The 19,808-nt window shown below is 34.2% G+C and overlaps 1 pseudogene; it reads right to left on the bottom strand.

The window, feature by feature from the left end:
- Positions 1 to 5,138: 5,138 nt before the first annotated feature.
- Positions 5,139 to 7,826, bottom strand: LOC132185073 (wall-associated receptor kinase 5-like; annotated as a pseudogene).
- Positions 7,827 to 19,808: the final 11,982 nt, after the last annotated feature.

Genomic DNA, 19,808 nt, shown 5'->3' with positions numbered 1-19,808 from the left:
GAGAGTTTTCTTAAATGTTGTCTTAAGGAGAGCTTTGATTGCTCTGGATAGACTCTTTCCTTTAAAGGCATGCATATGGAACGAAGACAAATTCAGATTCGTAGCAGACACTTTCAAGGATAAAATCTGTCCTTTCCTTTAATAGATTTGGATTATAAAATAATAATAATAAATAAGCGAAGTTTTTCCCTTTTTTTGAAGTGACTAAAAGTATTTCCAATAATCAGAGAAGTTATCTCGTAAAAGTCTCTTTGATAAAAGCAACTTATCATGCGTTCAAGCCTCAATGTATCAGCATATATAACCCTTAATTAATTTTGGTGGGCCGGGGGCATTTATCCCCTCTCTTTTCTGAACTTGTGTTTTGAAAATTCAAACTTAATTTACACTGTTACAGTTCACTCCTAGAAGCCTCGCTTGATTTGCAAATAAGATTTAGAAATAGAATGATTATTGTTTGGCTAGTGTTAGGGAGCTAAACAAATAAACTCTGAAAATTTACTAAATTGATGTGGCAAAAGTTTTTAAATTACAAAATGTAATTCTCTCTCCCTTGTCTGCCACTCACGGTCTGTCACGTCAATTTGAAAAATTTTCTGAGTTCATTTATTTGACTCCTTAGCAGTACTCTTATTCTTTTGATAGGGGCCTAATTATTTCTAGGAATAATTATTCTCATGAGAATAACTATTTCTTTACATAGAGGAATACATATTCATTTCATTATTTTTGAAGAATGGGTATTCATAAGGGAATAAACAATTTTTTTTTTTTAAAAAAAAAAACTTTTTTTTTTCTTTCGAACTTCTTTTTTAAAGAAAAAAAAATTGAGTTTTATAAAAATAAGAAATCAGTTGAGTTATTTTAGTAATTTAGGTTCAATCCCAATTAGAGCATATGTGTTGTCACTAAACTAAGAAAAATGAATAAGTATTCCATTCCGCCTTCCTTCATTCTCATTAATAACTATTAATTTTTCTAATAGACTCATTTCACGTAGCAGGCCTAAGTAACCCCTAGCTACCAAGAGCAAAATAAACTTTGTTGACCGGGTATCTCTTTTTTATGGTAGAACTGCTAGGGGTCTATAAGTTTATCATATTTAATCCACATTCTTATACAAATCAACCATTAGATTTGTGGGGTCCATCATTGACTTATGTGGGGTCCACATAAATCTACAAATCTAATGATTGATTTGTAAGATGAGATAGGCCAAATATGAAGAAAATATTAACCCCTATCATTTCTCTATTTATAGATGTGGCATTTTTAGTGACATGGTATATATGACTGATATGGAGCAATTGATTGTGCCATGGCAACATGTGTCGCAATACTATTAGTTAAGATGTGGCATTTCATAGAAAACCGATTTGATAACAAAATAAACCTGGAGAATTGATTTGATCGATTTTGGACTCCAAAAACTAATTTGATAAAAGCAAACTTGAGGGACTAAGACAAGTTTTTTTTTTTACCTGTTTAACAGTCTACGCTAATATATATGACGATTGTTTAATTTGAACTTCACTTTCCTATTGTTTATATATATATATATATATATATATTTGTGAGTAATACTAAATGTCATTCTTAGTCTTTGTGTCTGCCCAACAGTGATGTAGCTTTCAAAATTATTATTATATCAAAATCTAATAGTGATCTATTACAAATTTAATTCGAATTTTAAATCTACATCAATTTTAGAGGAACACAAGGAAAATATAAAGAGGACATCTAACATTACTCTTAATTTATTGATTACTATTTTGTTAGATGTCCTCTTTATATCTTACAATTGGGGATCCCAGCCAATTCCCCATGTCCTCTTTATATCTTCTTTGTGTCTGAGCAGCATCGAGTTTAAAAGGAAGGTATAAAGCGTCTCAGCAACAAACTTCCTGGTTGGGCAGAGAGCTAGCTCCTGCCCGAGCAAGGGAACCCAGGCTACCAACCCCCTCACATCTCCCTACCCAAATACATAAAGGACATGGGGAATTGGCTGGGATCCCCAATTGTAGGACATCTATCCTCTTTTACTTTTATTTTACTTTTTTGCTTTTGTTGTATTTTTTTTCCTTTCTCTTTCTTTGAGTTGAATAAAATAATAAAATAATAATAATAAAAGAATTGGCTGTCACACCCTTTTACACTTGCCTTACAAAATCGAGTTTTTTTTTCTCGCTCACATGGCTACTTCGTGTAACACATGTTCATTGTTCACCAAAATATTGAAATTATAAGAAGATATTGTAAAAGGTATGATTTGGGATGTTAAGAATAGGATTAAATTAAAAATGAAGTTGCGGGTTTTTGATGTAAATATTGATCTTTGTAATAGTTTGGGTCTCCACTTGGATGTTTTGCATATATATTAGACTCTTAATTAGATGCTTTTGCTGCTCATACAAGTGTATTGATTTGATGTATTTGGTTTGACTCCTGTAACAAGAATATCGTTTCTTTTGGAGTATACATGATACTCTTGTCTAAATAACTTACACTCAAGGAGTTAGGTAAATATGGTAGACACTCACAAGAGAGGAGAAGATTTATTGTAAGTGCACTTGTGAAATTGTATCCCACATTAGTAAAGTATAAAGAGAATGAGTGGTTGATATATCTAAGTATACTCAAGCCCATAAGTTTAGGCTTTTGGGATAGAAGTTATGTCTAAATATGTATATTCAGGGCCGGATCCACGTTGTAGGTAGGGGGAACCATGGCAACCCCTAAATTTTTTGAAATTCTTATAACCAGAGCAATTTTACATGAAGGGCCCCTACAAGTTTTTGTCCTAGCCCACCCCAAAGTTTCCGTCAATTTTGGCACTCTCTGATGCCCATATGGCTCATCACTAGCCCAATGAGGCCCACTCATCAGATTCGCATGTTTACTCCTACTTTTTCCCTTTTTTTTGTTTTTGTTTTTTTTTTTTTTTAAAAGAAAAAAAAGAAAAAAGGAAAAAGAAAAAAAAAATTGTGTTTGCTCCCACTTATTCCAACAGGGAACATCCCAATTCTCACTGGTGTGCTCCAAATCTTTATTTTCCAGCTAAACTATTCAAATTTTTATCTCTTATCTCTTATCGATCTTTCCCAAAGGAAAAGACATATTTGGAATCTTAATATTTCAATGCCATATGTGAACTATTTTAAGGATTTTGGTCCTTCTTGATTTAACTTTAATTTGTAGTACTCTTCACGCATGCTTCTATTATTGAAAAGAGTGATATTAAATAACTTCAAGGGAAATGATTTCTTGTCTTTAAAGTGTGTTTGAGAGTGCGACTTTTAAATCAAAACATAAAAAGTATTATTTGGGAGTGGGTTTTTTAAAAAAATCTATATGAAAACGTAGAAATAATTGTATTTTTACAATATATTACAGACAACACACTATTTTAAAAGCTAAACTGCGATCGTAAAGATGAAATCGTGACTTACCAAACGCTCAATTGTACTTTTAAAAATTGTGTTGTCAAATCGCAAATTTTAAAATCGTTATTTTTCAATCGCACTTTTTGAAACTATAAACCCAAACTGACATTTAGCTCTGACCACCCCAAACAAAATTTTCTAGTTCCGCCCTTATGTATATTAATATACTCTTTATGGACTCCACAGACTATTTCCTCCCCAACCGCGCACCTCCCAGAATTCCTTAAAATCAGATACTCTGGACTGGGCATGCCCCCATGCTGTAACTCATTTTTGGCTTTCCATATGTTATAGAAAGTAGCACTCAAAACCAGAATTAGGTCCTGGCCTGAGCTTTTTTACGGCCTGTTTGGTATTTCAAGCTCTATTTCTGCACAGCTTGCATTCTTAATTACAGTGGCATGTCTAAAGTGAAACCATTAGCTCAGAATGCACTTCATACCAGCAGCATTCATAGATAACAGAGTTGTAATATGGGCATTACTTTTTCTCCCTCGATTCTATGTAAGCTTTCAATATATTGATGGTGCATACTAATGGTTTTGTACTATAATATGAGATTTTTTTTTTTTTATTACTTCCACTCGAATTCAAACTTTGGTTTGGCATACGTACAAAATTTGTACCAGAACAATGTGTAGTGTAAATGACATGTTGGAATGTTTTTGTTTCGTACTAATTAATATAAGCATATATATGTATAGTTTTATCTTGAGAATGTGTCTTTAATAGAAGGCGTTAATGAGTCTTGGAAAAGAGAGTTTCACATGGAAAACCAGGGAAAGTGACATCAACCTACTGCTTTGGAGTAGTGTTGGTGCGAAGCACCGCACGCACGCATGTGCTGGCTGTGCAAGGCTGATGACTGTCGGGCGCCTTTATAGCGCAACTGGCCATCAAATTTTTTACGATTGTAACTGTACAATATAATGATTTGATCTAGATGGTAGGATCGATACTTATCAATATGATCCAACTATTGGATTTCCTGCACCATTAGTAATATCAACTATAAGATTAATTAATCAAGTTAGATCTAACGGTTAAAAAAAAATTTGTTACTACCAAGTTTGATCTAACAACCATAATTAAACAATATTTGATTATAAGTATGATCTAATGGTCAAGATTAAGTACATGTTAGATAAGTAAAATTGAATGGTCAGAATTAAAAGAGCATTAGTAACAATTCTTTTTTGTTAATTACAAAAATACATATTTGTTACTAAATAGACACAAAAACTGTTAAGTTGGCTGTTTTGACAAGCCACAAAAGTTGATTGAAAATGAACTTCTTTATTTATAAATAGTGCACTCATTGTAAGAATTAGGTAATGAAATGTGGCATATGAGCCACGCACACTTTATTGAAAATTTTCTTACATACCACACCACACCACATTTAAGCAAACTACACTTGCCAAACACCAACAGATATACAATCCCACAGCTGCTATACAAGACAGCGAATACAACAAAACAATTACTCCAAATAACTCCAACAAATTGCTCTTTCGACCAGAACAGAAAACTCAACACATGAAGAATAGTACAGAGATAATATGCATGCCATCACTATCTAATAAGCATTTTGTTGAGGCTATAAAGCAAACAGAACTCTTTTTAGGACACTAAAACAGGAAGTTGCATTAAAAAAGACAAATGCCATGAAGAGCGGATGTTATCATGCCACATTCATCTGCCATCCCCCAAGGCTCACATTACATTGTCCCTCATGCTATCAAGTCCAGCGGTTGTACTGCTACTTTCATCGTTTTCGTAAGCGTTAGATGTCACACCATCTAGGTGTTCGGCCTCTTCCAGATTTGATTGAGCATTAACCCACAAGTGCGTCTCTATCTTTCTTATTTGTTCTAATTCCATGGCCAATTCCTTCATACTAGGCCTCTCATCTCCTTTCACTGTTAAGCACCTCTCAGCAAGTTTAATGACTTTCGTGATCTGCTCTTTATTTCCTTCTTCAACTATTCGTTTATCAAGAAATTCATCCATGCGATCCTCTTTCAAGAAAGAAAGAAAATACATAGGTAGACATCTTTCATCCTCGGATCTATCGAATGAAAATACATCATCTCCTGTCAGTAGCTCCACAAGGACCACTCCAAAGCTATAAACATCACTTTTCTCCGTCAATTGGTTCGTCTGTAAGTATTCAGGATCTAGGTATCCAAGAGTTCCTTGCACTACAGTAGCTACATCCTTTTGATCGTGGGGAACCAATTTTGAAATTCCAAAGTCGGAGACTTTCGCAGTGAAATTATCACCAAGCAATATGTTTGAGGGCTTGACATCTCTATGAATTATAGCTAAAGAGTGTAGATACGATAGTGCATCCGCTGTTTCTACAGCTATTCTTAAATAGGTTTCCCATCGTTTGATGGATGTGTTGCCTTCACGATGTATATAGTTGAAGAGTGTACCTTGTGAGACAAATTCGTAGACTAGCAAAGGAACTTGTGTCTCTAAACAACAGCCCAAGAGTTTCACAACATTCTTATGGTCAATTTGGGAGAGTAGAACAATCTCGTTAATGAATTGGTCAACTTGGTCTGGATCCACTGTCTTGGACTTCTTGATGGCAACAATTGTATTATTTGGTAAAAATCCTTTGTAAACTGTACCAAAACCTCCTCGGCCAATGATCCTATTCTCTCTATAGTTTTTGGTAGCCACCTTTAGCTCTTCAAAAGTAAAGATTTTGGCCTTTTTAGTGGATCCTAGTGCACGGAGACGCCGTTCTAAGATCAAACCCCCATTTTGTTGAAAGAGCTTTGCTTTAAGCTTAATATATTTTCTTTTCTGGAGTACCAAGAATAGCCACGAGCTACTCCCAAGCATAGCAATTAAGCCTATGCCAATTCCTGAACTTGGAAAGGTCGAAACGTTATAGTCAAGATTAAAAGTTTGTGTAATTAAATGCATACATGATATTATCTAAGGATGTACAAAATGGTAAATTTACTTACCAATGGAAACCTTAATTGCTAGTACGACATCTATAGAACAACCTTCACCATCTTTTCTTCCGTCCCCATGGTACCCCTTGGGGCAATGACATGTATAATTGCCTATTCCGTTGGTACATTGTTTGGTGCAATTATGAGTCCCATCCAAACATTCGTCAATGTCTGCACATCAAGTGAGGAATACAGGCCAACCACATAGTATGATCATAATTAATGAAATACATATGTATACATTGAAACAAAGGAATTAGAATTTTTGAAAATATCTAGTTAATTATATTTGAGGGGTATTTTTTTTCCATTAAAAAGTAAAAGGATAAAAATATCACTCAATTTAATTGAAGTGAAGAGGATCCACTTCGGAAACCAAGGGGAAAACAAATGTCATAAAAGTGATATTGAATTCAGGGAAAAAGTAATATAAATTACCTTGGCAACCCTCTTTGCCTTGGAGGTATGGGTTCCCTTGGTAACCCTGCTTGCACTTGCAACGATACCCAGCCTGCTTGGTTTGGGGATGAATGCATTCACTATTCTCCTTACATGCGAAGTTCGGTTCCTTCTGAGCTTTGTCACATGTGAGATTGCCAACTGACCAATCAAGCACCAATGGAACCGTTTGGTTGGTATAATTTTTGAGATAATCAGCGGAGAAGTTGAACTTGTCTTTCTCGACAACAAAAGCATAGCCGCATCTATTGAAGTCCCATACTTCGGAGTAATTATTAGGGCTGGACACTTGAACACTAATATTTTGTAGTCCATCCGGAAACCCTAACTCGCAACACCCAACGCCAGAGCAAGACCCATTCACCACATTGTTAAGGGTAGGGCAATCAGATGCGCACCCGATCTTGTACACTTCTCCGTTTTGGTACCCACTGAGGTATGCGATAGTGTCACAGCCGATAACAGTGAACTTATTTTTTCTGTTGGAAATGGTGTACTGGGAGACCCTGAGCCCGGAATTGTTCTTGTCTACCAAGACTACCATGGACGACGGGCACTTATCGTACGCGTTCTTAGGTACACAACCATGGACGCCGGTAGTACTGTCGCTGTGGTTGTAACAGTCTCGGGCAACCGTATTCATGACATGCATCTCATGAGTGTCAATGGATATGTTTCTTACAGGGATAGTACCTGTCATTGGTGTTGTAGAGTCGTGGCATGTGATATTAAAACTCTCATCCAGAAAGCAGCCCTCTTTGAGGCCAAATGGGAATGGAATTTCTACATCTCCACACTTGCTGGGGCAGTCAGGCTTGCGTATAGTTGCTGTTGTTGATGCTGCTGCTGCCACAATTGCAAATAGTATGATCACTCCAGGCAGTGCTATGATTTGCAAAAGCTTCCCACTCAACCCCATGCCTTGCCCGAACTGTTTCAAGGTTATATTTTGTGTTTAGATCGATGTGCTTTGGTTGTGCTAGTACACTCTTCCCTTTAAAAAAGGCATATGCAACGAAGACCAATTCAGCCGGTAGCCGCCCGACTTTCATATGTCATATAGGTCAAAAGTATCTTTTATAAGTTGAGTCATTTGGAGAAATAATTTTCCATAGAGAGAGAAAAAATGAAGATAGTACAAACTTGCACATCTTTGCACGTGTCACGTACCTTTCCATTATTGGAGAATCCAATTAATGCCTTTAATTTCCATTATTGGAGAATCCAATGCCTTTAATCTCTCAAACTTTTACAAACATGGCCGTATATAGCGTATTGCCATATTCAAAAGAAAAATGTTTTGCTTACACAAATTTTTTTTTTACAACATGATAACACAATATAATTCAGTTTCTTTAAAGTTAATTTATTTTATTTTCAATCATGTTATGCCGTATCATTTTATAAAAATTTTTTATAAAATTTGTTTGTAAATCTATCATTTCTCATATTCAAAATGTCTTCCTTAATCTAGATAGTAAGTGATTGAGAGAGATCTTAAGAGAGCAATGTATTGTATATAAATGTAATTGTGGTGTTGAGTCTTACGGTGAAAAAGTAACATATATATATATATATATATAGAACACAACAACAATATGAATAAAATATAGTAGCTTTTATTAGTTGATCAGTTGATTAATTAGCTAGTCCAAAGTATCTTTTGTGACTTTAGAGCTCATAATCCACGAATCTTTACTCATAAAGAAACAAACAATAAAAGTAGGCATTAAAAGGATAACTGGGAAAATATTTTAACAAGTAAATTTTCCCCCACTTCTCACACATTCAAGCTTGCTCCTATAGAAATATTAATCCCTCTCATGATCGATCACTTGAAGGAATAATAGGAGCAACACTTTTGTGCATTTCATTTTGAGAATATTAATAAACAAGTACGTTAAAATTCGTAGCACACGCATGAAAAAATAAAAAAATAAAAATGAAATCAACAAAGATCGAAGAAGCAACAGAATCAAGACTACATAGGAAGTTAATGTTGTTTGGTAAGATTGTGTATGTCCACGAGCAGCAATAACTAGTATTAAGGAAAAATATAATAAACTCTCTGTTTCTCTTTTTCTGAAACCTTAAACTACATCTAGGATACAATGTGTGCATCTAAGCCTATTGACCTATGCTTTATTTAGAGGCAAAAGATTATCCTCTCCTAAGTAACTAGGATTCAAAATAGAGAAAGAGAGACAATCCTACCAAACACGTATTTTCTAATCCTGAAACATTCTTCTGCTTGAAGACTAGCTAGCTTTAGGATTACGACAAAGCAAGCTCTAGCTAGCCTAGACAAATTTCTCTCTTGATCTTCTGCAATATTGAAAAATCTAATTGACACCAATCTACACCTATTAGGATTGAATAGGTGTTTCACATGCAAAATAATATGTGGAATCAGATCTGACATAAAACTGAATAATTAACCAAATACAGAAATGCAATAAATCTTAAAAGACACATATATTTGGTTATGAAGAGGAAACCATTTAGAGAACTCTTTAAATGTAAAACTCTCAAAGAGCCTGTGAGATTGAACCGGTTTTTAATAATTTCATTTTCGATTTTTGTTAATGAATTAAATGTCTTAATGCCTTATGATCTCTTCTTTATTAACACACAATTTTTCCTTTTATTATTTCCTTTCAAAGAGTGCGTGAGATTGAACCGGTTTGTAATAATTTCATTTTCTGTTTTTGTTCATGAATTAAGTGTCTTAATGCCTTATGATCTCTCTCTTTATTAACACACAATTTTTTCTTTTATGTTTCCGTTTTGTTTATTAAATTTTTTGTTGAGATGCTATTCATTTGAATTTTTAAGCATTGAATATGATATTAAATAATTGATTTGATTGCATTAAATATTGAGTGGTATATATATATATATATATATTGTATTCATAAAAAATTCATAAAAAAAAAGGATTTTGTTTTGCTTTGTATTTTTTTTTATATAATGTTCATAATTATATAAGTTTTATTTGATTGAAATATAATAGGTGACATAATTTTCTATGATTTAAACATGCATCGTGTCACTATATTTAAAAGTGCGATAGATTTTTTTTACAACATTTAATAAAAAATACAATAAAAATGTATTTAAAATTTGAAATTAAATTATAATAAATTAATAGGACATAAATTTCCTCTAAACTGGTTTAGAGAAAATTTCTTTCAACCTAGTCTAATAAGTGACAAGTGTCATCTCTCACATGTTTTTATTTTATTTTATTTTAACATTCATTTATTGTTATTCCACTAATTAAGAAACCCAAACATTAATTTTTTTGAAACCTAAAAATGTTAAATGACATTTGTCACTTATTAGAGTAGGTTGAAGGAAATTTCATCCAGAACAGTTTAGAGAAAATTTGTGTCCATATTAATATATACATCTCAATTAGCTTAACTGTCGCTTCTTGCTTCAGAGACACTAGCTACTGTTTGTAGGGTCTTTGTTGTTTTTCTGCTTTTTCCTTGTTTTACTGTCGTTGTATTTTTTATATTTGCTTTTTATTTCTGTTGTATTTCTTGAATCTTTTGGGTTTTAGTCTCCCTATAACACTGTGTTTTGTTCTTGTCCTGGAGATAGTATTCTCTCCTCATCAATTTTTGCTTCGGATTTTGTCAATGTTCTTCTTATTTCGACTACTTCCCTGTCGTCAATAGCGTCTCCCAGTAGGCAATTGCTTTAGGTACGGTAAAAGGATACGTTGAGGATCATGTTCATGTCTGCATTAATTCCTTGTATTAGGAGTTCAAATAGAGTTGAAAGGTCTTGCGACACTCATACCCCTGCTTGAGTTCTCTGTTTTAATTCTTTAACCATTTTATGTGACCCTCATCGAGAGGATTAGGTCAATTTTTTTACATAATTTTTATTTTTGGGTTTATTATTAGAGACTAGTCCACCCATTTTTCACTTTTTCAGTGTATTAATTTATGTACCCCTTTCTCAATATTTGCTTTAAAAAACAAAGAAAGTGGTGCGAGGGAGGGATTAATTTTTTGAAATGCTCTTCGTTATCGAAGATGACGATTTTTTGTGGGCGATGCTCGCGTCCGCATCCAGTGTAGTACATCATGTTAAATTGACGTAAAGGCCATTTCTGCCTGACCCACTTAGTTTTCCTATTAACAACCATAATTAATCTAATAATATATGCGAATTCCCATCTCCTATTAAATATCATCACCTTTTATAAAGTAGCTTTTATAAGTTCCAGCTGATTAATTAGCTAGTCCATAGAATCTTTTATGACTTTGGAGCACATAATCCAAGAACCTTTAATTTTTCATAGCTGATGTTGTTGCAATGCTTGTTTTTTTTTTTTTTTTTTTAATCAAACAAAGGAAAAGGGAAAGGGGGTTGTTGCAATGCTTGTTGATTCTTCTTGTCAGTTGCTAGAGGATCATCAGGAGGTGCAATATTCTTAACACACTACACGTTGTTAAATTGACGTAAAGGTAGAAGAAGTGGGATTAGTCGATCTCTCTCTCAAAAAAAAAAAAAAAAAAAAAAAAAAAAAAAGAACTTGGTCGATTTTGACTCTTCAATAACATAATTTATTACAATCATAATTAATCTAATAATATATTCGAATTCCCATCTCCTATTAAATCACATCAAGAACATGAATAAAACATATATAGTAGCTTTTATAAAGAATCTTTTATGACTCATAACCCACTAATCTTTTTTCATAGAGAGACCCAAACAATAATCTTTAATTTCCCCCCACTTGTCTCTCACATTCAAGGTAATCAGTTACAGCATTATTTAGTGAGCCAGGGGTTCTTTTGTCTTTCCACAATTTGTGTTTTGAAAATTCTAAGAGCTAGCAGACATGCATATATAAACTTTGTTGGCGGGATATTTTTTTAATGATGTGGAGAATGAGATTGAGTTCAAAAGAAGAAGTGGATAATGAGAATAAAACTTTTTAAACAAAGAAGAAGCAACAAGAATCAAGACACATGAATTTAAGAGTAATGATATAAGGAGGATTAGAGTTTTCCTAAATATGATGTGACTTTTAAAAGAAATTATTGAAACACCATCTTTTCTCCCGTCCCCACTTGCGACAACCCAATGTATAATTGCCTTTTATGTTGAAACACTATCTCGTTCAATTATTGAGAGTTTGATCCCCACATTCGTCATTGTCCGCATATCAACGGAAGAATATCAACCCCATACAATAATCATAATGAAATATGATCAAGAAAAATAAATTATTATTTATCTTCTACTTTTTTGATACGACGATACCCTTACTTGTGACCTCTATTTTTATTGCTTTATGTGGCCCCTATTGAAAGGACCGTGTCAATTTTTAACTAATTTTCTATTATTTTGTTGTATTTTTTACACTATAATTTTTGTTTTAAGTTTATTATTGGAGAGTCCATCTATTTTTCATTGTTTTAATTCATGTTACCTTCTCTCAATATTTGCTTTAAAAAAAAAAAAAAGGGGGCAAGGGATTACTTTTTTCAGATGCTCTTCAGTCTTCGCTATCCAAGATGAGGATTTTTTTGTGGGCTATGCTCGCATCAGCGTCCAATGTGCTACACGTTGTTAATTAAATTGATGTAAAGGCAGTTTTTGCTTGACCCACTTACCAAACAAAAGGCAGTGGGTTCTCCAATAATTGAAAGGTTCCTGAAACCTCCAAAGATGTACGAGTTTGGACTATCTTCATTTTTTCTCTCTCTATGGAAAATTATTTCTCGAAAATGACTCAACTTATAAAAGATACCCTGGACCTATATATATGACATATAAAAGTCAGGGGCCTACCGGCTGACTAATGCTACGCAGTAGAATTCCGTGCGTAAACAGTCCTCATTTTGGTTGATTAATTTATCTTGAGTTAATTAACCAGCCTTTAAAAAAAAAAAAAAAAAACTTGCCAAAAACTCAAAATGCTGAATCTGTAACGTACCACCAAAACCAGCTCAAGTCAACACAAAAGATTAGGGATATGGCTGACGCTGCTGGGTGGGAGAGGGTGAAGGGAAGAGTTTTGGGGGTTTGGGAGAGAGAGAAAGGGGAAAGGGCGGTTGTAGTTGCTCTGTAGCTACCGGATGTTTGTTGGATATGTAATTTATGTTCTTATATATATTTGCTGGATTTGTAATATTGTTGGATGTTACTGCTAGGAAACTCTTCTGATTTGTTTTGATTTAATTGCCTTGTATGTTTTTCCTTTATTATTATTATTATTATTATTATTATTATTTAATGTTTTTTTCGGTCACCAACTATAGATTAGATAGATGATACATAAAGTAATATAATATATGAGATGAAATTTTTTTGGCAAACTGATTAGCAAGTGTAATATAAATAATAATGTTCAATTATAAATAATGTCTTTTTTGTATTTATTAAAAACACAAATTAGTAAACTACAACTTCAAGGTCCAAAGTAATATACTAGCGTCTCTAAGCTAGAAGCAACCGTTAAGGTTGAGATCAATGAGATGTATATATTAAAATGTATTAGACCGATGTAAACGATTTAAACGAATATAAGAAACCATATCATGACTATATGAAAGAATTAATAAAATTATTGGATCTGAAATCAGAATTAGAAAATTAATGGAGGCGAGAGGGCAAAAGATTACATGCATGCAGCTTCATTATCTAAACCAAAGCCCCCTTACGTACTTGTCCTCGTGATAAGATCGCTCTCAGACTCGGTCACTCACTTTCGGATAAAGTAAGACATTTTGAATGTTTCTTCTCCACTAGCATCAAGAAAAATAGAATAAACTCTGAATATGTCATATAGCAAAATTATATCAATTCCGCTAGTATTTTCCTCTAAAATGTTTCTTTCTCCGTTTCTTTTGAAAGCGGCCGGGGACCAGGAATAAAATGTTTATAAAAGTAAATGCATACTTTTGATGAAGTTTGTTTATCAAGTGCTGCAGTACTGGTTTCGTAAATTAAAGCATACTTCTTATAATTAGCACAGAGAAACTTTTCATAATAGTAAAACATTAAATACCATAATCTCATACTCAGACTCATGTCCCAGCTTACACCTTTTTGTTTTAGTGCTTTTACATCTTTGTGAGGCCCTTATTGAGAGGATTAGGTCAAATTTTTGACTCATTTCTTACTATTTTGTTGTATTTTTTGCACTATACTTTTCGTTTTGAACCTATTATTGAAGAGCATATCTCTTTTTTGTGCTTGACGATTTTTTGTGGGCTATGCTTGCGTCCGCGTCTAGTGCACTACACGTTGTTAAATCGACGTAAAGGCGATTTCTGTTTGACCCACTTAAAAAAAAATAAATAAAACAAAAACAAAAATTGGACCTTTGGTTTTTTTTTTTAGTTTTAATTTTCTCGAATTTATAAGGATATTTTTATCAAATTGACAAGTTTTTAGGATATTTAAGCCTCTCTAACAATTGTTTTCAACTTAGCCTTGCAAACAGAGAACTATGACATTTAGATACATCAAACGACTATTTTGTAAAAAAAAAAAAATACCCATCTGTCAGTGTTAAACATTAGAATAGATAGAAAAGGGGTCACGTCCTGTCCAAATCCTTTCAAAAGGGAGGAAGTTGGAACCACATATGTTTACCCCAAAATTTCTTTAATCGGTAGGAAACAAGACATCACAACCATATATAGTAGCTTTTATAAGTTGAGCTGATTTGCTCGTCCAAAGTATGTTTTATGACTTTAGAGCTCATAATCTACGAATCTTTTTTCATAGAGGAAAGAAACAAACAATAAAAGTAGGCATTAAAAGGATAACTCGGGACAACCTCTTTTCTCCGGCCCACTTCTCTCAAGCATTCAAGGTAATCAGTATGATCAGCTTTATTTAGCGGGCCAAGGTTCCTTTATCTTTCCACAACTTGTGTTTGGAAACTTCTAAGAGCTAGCAAACATTCATAAACTTTGTTAAGGGGATATTTTTTTAATGATGTGGATAATGAGACCTCAAAAGAAGAAGTGGATAATGAGAATATGAATTTGATATAAAACTTCTCTGATGTGAATGATTATTGAGTATTCTTTTGGTTAACCTTTGGATCAAGGTTTCACATGTATGTGATACAAGACAATTTATAAATCCCACTTTGGTTGCTTTACAATATTACAATTCATACCTTCAAAATATAATGTCTATTCTCCCCAGTCTTGGCAATGGGAAAACTGACTTATTTATCTCTCTTTTTTTGGTCCACTGAATTGGCCACTATTTCTACATTTTAGGCTCTAAAATGGTTTTTAGTTGAAATCATTTCTCACAGCCTTCGACTCATATAAAAAATTAGCGACAACAATGGCAAAGGTGATTGGCAGCAGACTACCTCTTGCGGTGACAGAGAATAAATTGTGAGAGAGCTGAGTGTGTGCGAAAAGGAAGTTGGGTACTTTAGATTGAGAATAAGAAACTAAACTCAAAAAAATACTTTACGGATCGGAAATAAAAAATGAAAACCATTTTATGCGTGCAGCTTAAAAGAGGTTTTCTTGGTAAACTAAAAATGTTTTCAGTTTAATCAAGATTTTCGATTCTACCAAATATCAAAAAATAACAAAAAATCATTTTCAGAAAAGGTTTTATATCAAAATAAACGCAGCCAGCCTTAGTGTATATATACCCTTTCTTTAAATATTTTAACTATTTTCTTGGTCAAGCGAAAAATCAAGCCTTTCTTTAACTATATATGTTTTAGGTCACGCCAGAAATTACCTTTTTGTTTAATTAAGGGAAATTGTATATAAAATCCTTAGGTAAACGCGCCTTTTTTAAAAACTCCCTGGGTTTTTTTTTTCGAAAATTTACTCCCTGGGTTAATGGAAATGACAATAAAATCCATGCCGTCAAAAATTTTTAACAGCCGTTAGTCAAATTCAAAACGCACCGTTTCACCTTATTAAAATATTAATTTTTTTTTATTAATTTAATTTTAAAATTTAAATCTAAAAATAAAAAAATTAATCTTTTGTCAACTCACGACTTCTTTCCTCAACCCCGGCGAACACACCCCAGCTCTCGAATCTCTCCGGCAACATCAACGGTGGTTTGGCTTCGGTGGTGCCTTCTCCAGTTGTTGGAGAACAATTGATTTCTCAGTTAGATTTCCAGTTGGTGACTTCTTGCCTTCAAATTGATTTTTCAAGTTGAAGAACAAGAAAAAGAGAATTTTACTGTTGGTTCTTGTTATTATATCTTGATGGTCTTTTATCTTTACAATTTCAGGGTCTCTACTGCAATTACCAAAGGGAGAAAAGGAGACTGTTGTCGATCTGATCATTGCTCAAAGTTTTTGGTTTCTTGCTCTGGGTTTTGTTGGTAGAAGGATTTTCTGAATGGGTTTTGCTTAGTCTTTTTTTTTTTTCTTTTTATTTCTGGTATATGGGATTTTTTTCAGCTTGTCAGATGTCAACGTTTGGAGAATCTGGTTGTTTCCCTCAGAGCCAAGCTAACGTTTACCCAAGTCAATCTGATCATTGTTTCCCTCTTGCCTTCAAGGAGAATTACAGCAAGCATCAGAAAGGTTTAAAAAAATTCCACAGGCGTCAAAAGATTCCAACTTGTTTAAGACGGCTAAAACACATTAGCAGAGGCATGCATAACATTGTCCCTTAAGATGTTGGATTCTCATACACAAGACTCAGGAGCCCAATTTCAATAGCCGTTCTCAGAAAGGGAATTACATCAAAATTGCACATCTAAAAAAGGGATTCTGGTAGATTGGTAGCGCCTGGTTTGATGGAATTGCGCTTTTTCTGGGGTTGTCAATACTGAGAAAATTTGAGTGTTTTTTACTTTGTTTGGTTTGAGGAAGACCTTTTTTGGCATTGGATTGTGCTCTGTAATTATGTATTGTTTTGAGGAAAAATTGGAGGTTTGGATGTTTGTGATTACTCTAATCATTCAAATATGACAATGGAACTGTAGTAGTGCATTGTCGTTGTTAGGAAAGATCCATAGGAAGATGGACTCCACAACCCCTCCCTCCTCTCCTGTGCGAATTTACCAACTTCCTCTGTCATCTCACCACCACCACCTTCTTCCCCTGCTCCGTCGAATTCTTCAACTACGCCTACTCAGACTACTGACACCCCAGCGCCTTCATCCCCTTCAACCCCTTCAACTCTAGCTCCTCAGTCTCCTCCACCGCCAGCCCCTGCTGCTCCTCCTCCATCCCCGCCAGCTTCACCCCCACAGGTATTAACACCACCTCCAACCTCACTGCCACCTTCTCCGCCAACCACCATCAACTTCACCACCGCCATCGCTACCAGCATGACCCCCACCATCTGCCCCTTTGCCAGATCACCCCCTCCAGTTTTATCTTCGCTGCCACCACCACTAGGAGGCTCTCCTCCGCAAGCATCCCTTACACCTCCGGTGGCATCCCCACCTCCCCCTCGAGCCATTCCACCAACTGCATCTTTACCTCCTCCACCCAATGATCCAGCACCGCCTTCCTCCAATCTAGATCTGGGAAATTCTGGGAAATTTTTACGATCTCTCTGGAATTTAAATTAATTTTAAAATTAAATTAAAAAAAAATTAATATTTTAATAAGGTGAAACGGTGCGTTTTGAATTTGACTAACGGCTGTTAAAAATTTTTGACGGCATGGATTTTATTGTCATTTCCATTAACCCAGGGAGTAAATTTTCGAAAAAAAAAACCCAGGGAGTTTTTAAAAAAGGCGCGTTTACCTAAGGATTTTATATACAATTTCCCTTTAATTAACATGTAGTAATTGCACAGTACACAGACGCAAGCTTGCTCCTATAGAAAATCAATCGTCTTCTTGGATAGTGAAGATCGCATCTGGAAATATTGATCCGTAGCTAGCTCCCTTGATCACTTGAAGGAAGGCTATAGGAGCAACACTGATGTGCATTTCATTTTGAGAAGTCTGATGAACAAACAAGGAATTGTCAGATTGAGAGCTATGGAAACCCAATGTGAACAACTTGCAACTTAATCTGGAAAATCATGCTCGAGGGGCTTGTTTAAAACCATAAAGTGTTTTTTGTAGTTTGCAAATGAGTGTAGGGTGTTGCGGATGAGCAAACCCGGGAGGTTGGGTCATGCATACTACCTTGGACAGCTTTCCATGGAGGAATGCATTTTTGAATATCAATCTTATTGATATGCCATTCATGTGAAATAGCAAGAGAAAAAGCAAGACGTGTCGTTGTAGGTTTAACCACAGGGCTGTAAGTCTCACAATAGTCGATGCGGAACTGTTGGTGGATCCCTTTTGCAACTAAGCGGGCTTTGTAGCAATCAATGGAGCCATCTGTTTTCCTCTTTAACCGAAACACCCATTTACATTCGATAACATTGTGAGCTGTGGAATGAGCTACCAAAGTCCACATGTGATTCTTTAATGATGCATCAAACTAAACATTTAATATTTGTAAGTGTCAAAACATCATGGGTACGTAAGTGAAGTTCCTTTTGTTCATTTATTCTTCAAAAATTTAGATCTTGGAAGTGCTATTTTGGTTTTATGTCGCAGGTTTTCCCAAAAGATTCTCCTTTGGTTTTTGACATTTCAAAGGAAATCCTTGAAGTGATCACCTGCTCTCCTCTAATAAGTACTCCTCTCTTTGTTCAACTTGAACGATGATCCAGAATTAGGACCTGAGCCTTTCTACGGCCTGTTTGGCATTTCAGGTGCCATTTCCGCACTTGCATTCTTAATCACCGTGGCCCGTCTAAAGCGAAACCATTAGCTGAGAATGCACTTCATACCAGCAGCATTCATAGATAGGAGAGTTGTAATATGGGCAATATTTTTTCTCTCTCGAATCTATGTAAGCTTTCAATCTCCCTACAGAAGAAGGGGCATCGTAGTCCCTGTCCCATAAGCAGAAGATGGACCAAAATTTTTGTTTCAAACTTTTTTTTTTTTTTTTTTTTTGAGGAAATAAAATTATTTTTGTTTCAAACGAATGTGCTGGCTGACGGTTATCGGACGGCTTGATATAGCAACTGGCCATTAAACTTTTTTACGGTTGTAATTGTACAATGTAGTGATTTGATATAGATCGTGGGATACTTATCAGTATGATCCAACGGTTGGATTTCCTGCACCATTAGTAATATCTAATGAAGCAAACAGAACTCTTTTTAGGACAATAAAACGGGAAATTGCATTAGAATACTTAACACATGAAGAATAGTGCATATAGAATATGCATGCTATCACAATCTATTGAGCATTTTGTTGAGGCAATAAAGCATATAGAATATATATGCATGCTATCACCATCTATTGAGCATTTTGTTGAGGCAATATAGCAAACATAACTCTTTTTATGACAATAAAACGGGAAATTGCATTAGAAAAAAATGCCATGATGAGTGGATGTTATCACGCACTACAAAACAAAGGCAATCTTTTGACGTAGCAAATAGTATCCATTTTTTGCCACATCAGTAAATGTTGACGTGCCAAAGTTGGCACGTCAACAAATATTTTTTTGACGTGCCACTCAACATTTACTGACGTGTTGAATATAACACGTCAGGATTTACTGACGTGTCAATATTTGACACGTCAGTAAATTTGAATTCAATTTTATTTTAAAACTTTTTATTTAAATAACTTAATAATTTAATATTTACTGACGTGTCAAAGTAGACATGTCAGTAAATATTGACGTGTTACTTTGACACGTCAGTAAATATAATGTTTATATATATTATATATATAATATAATATAATGTAAAATAAACATGATATAAAAATTAAAAAAAAAAAGATAAAGGAATTTCTGACGTGCCAAATATGACACGTCAATAAATATAATGTTTATATATATTATATGTATATATAATATAATATAAAATAAACATGATATAAAAATTTTAAAAAAAAAATTAGAAAAAG

The sequence above is a fragment of the Corylus avellana genome, chromosome ca6 (assembly GCF_901000735.1).
Source record: "Corylus avellana chromosome ca6, CavTom2PMs-1.0".
Classification (NCBI taxonomy): domain Eukaryota; kingdom Viridiplantae; phylum Streptophyta; class Magnoliopsida; order Fagales; family Betulaceae; genus Corylus; species Corylus avellana.
The sequence above is the reverse complement of the archived record's forward strand: the minus strand, read 5'-3'. Positions and strand labels throughout refer to the sequence as shown.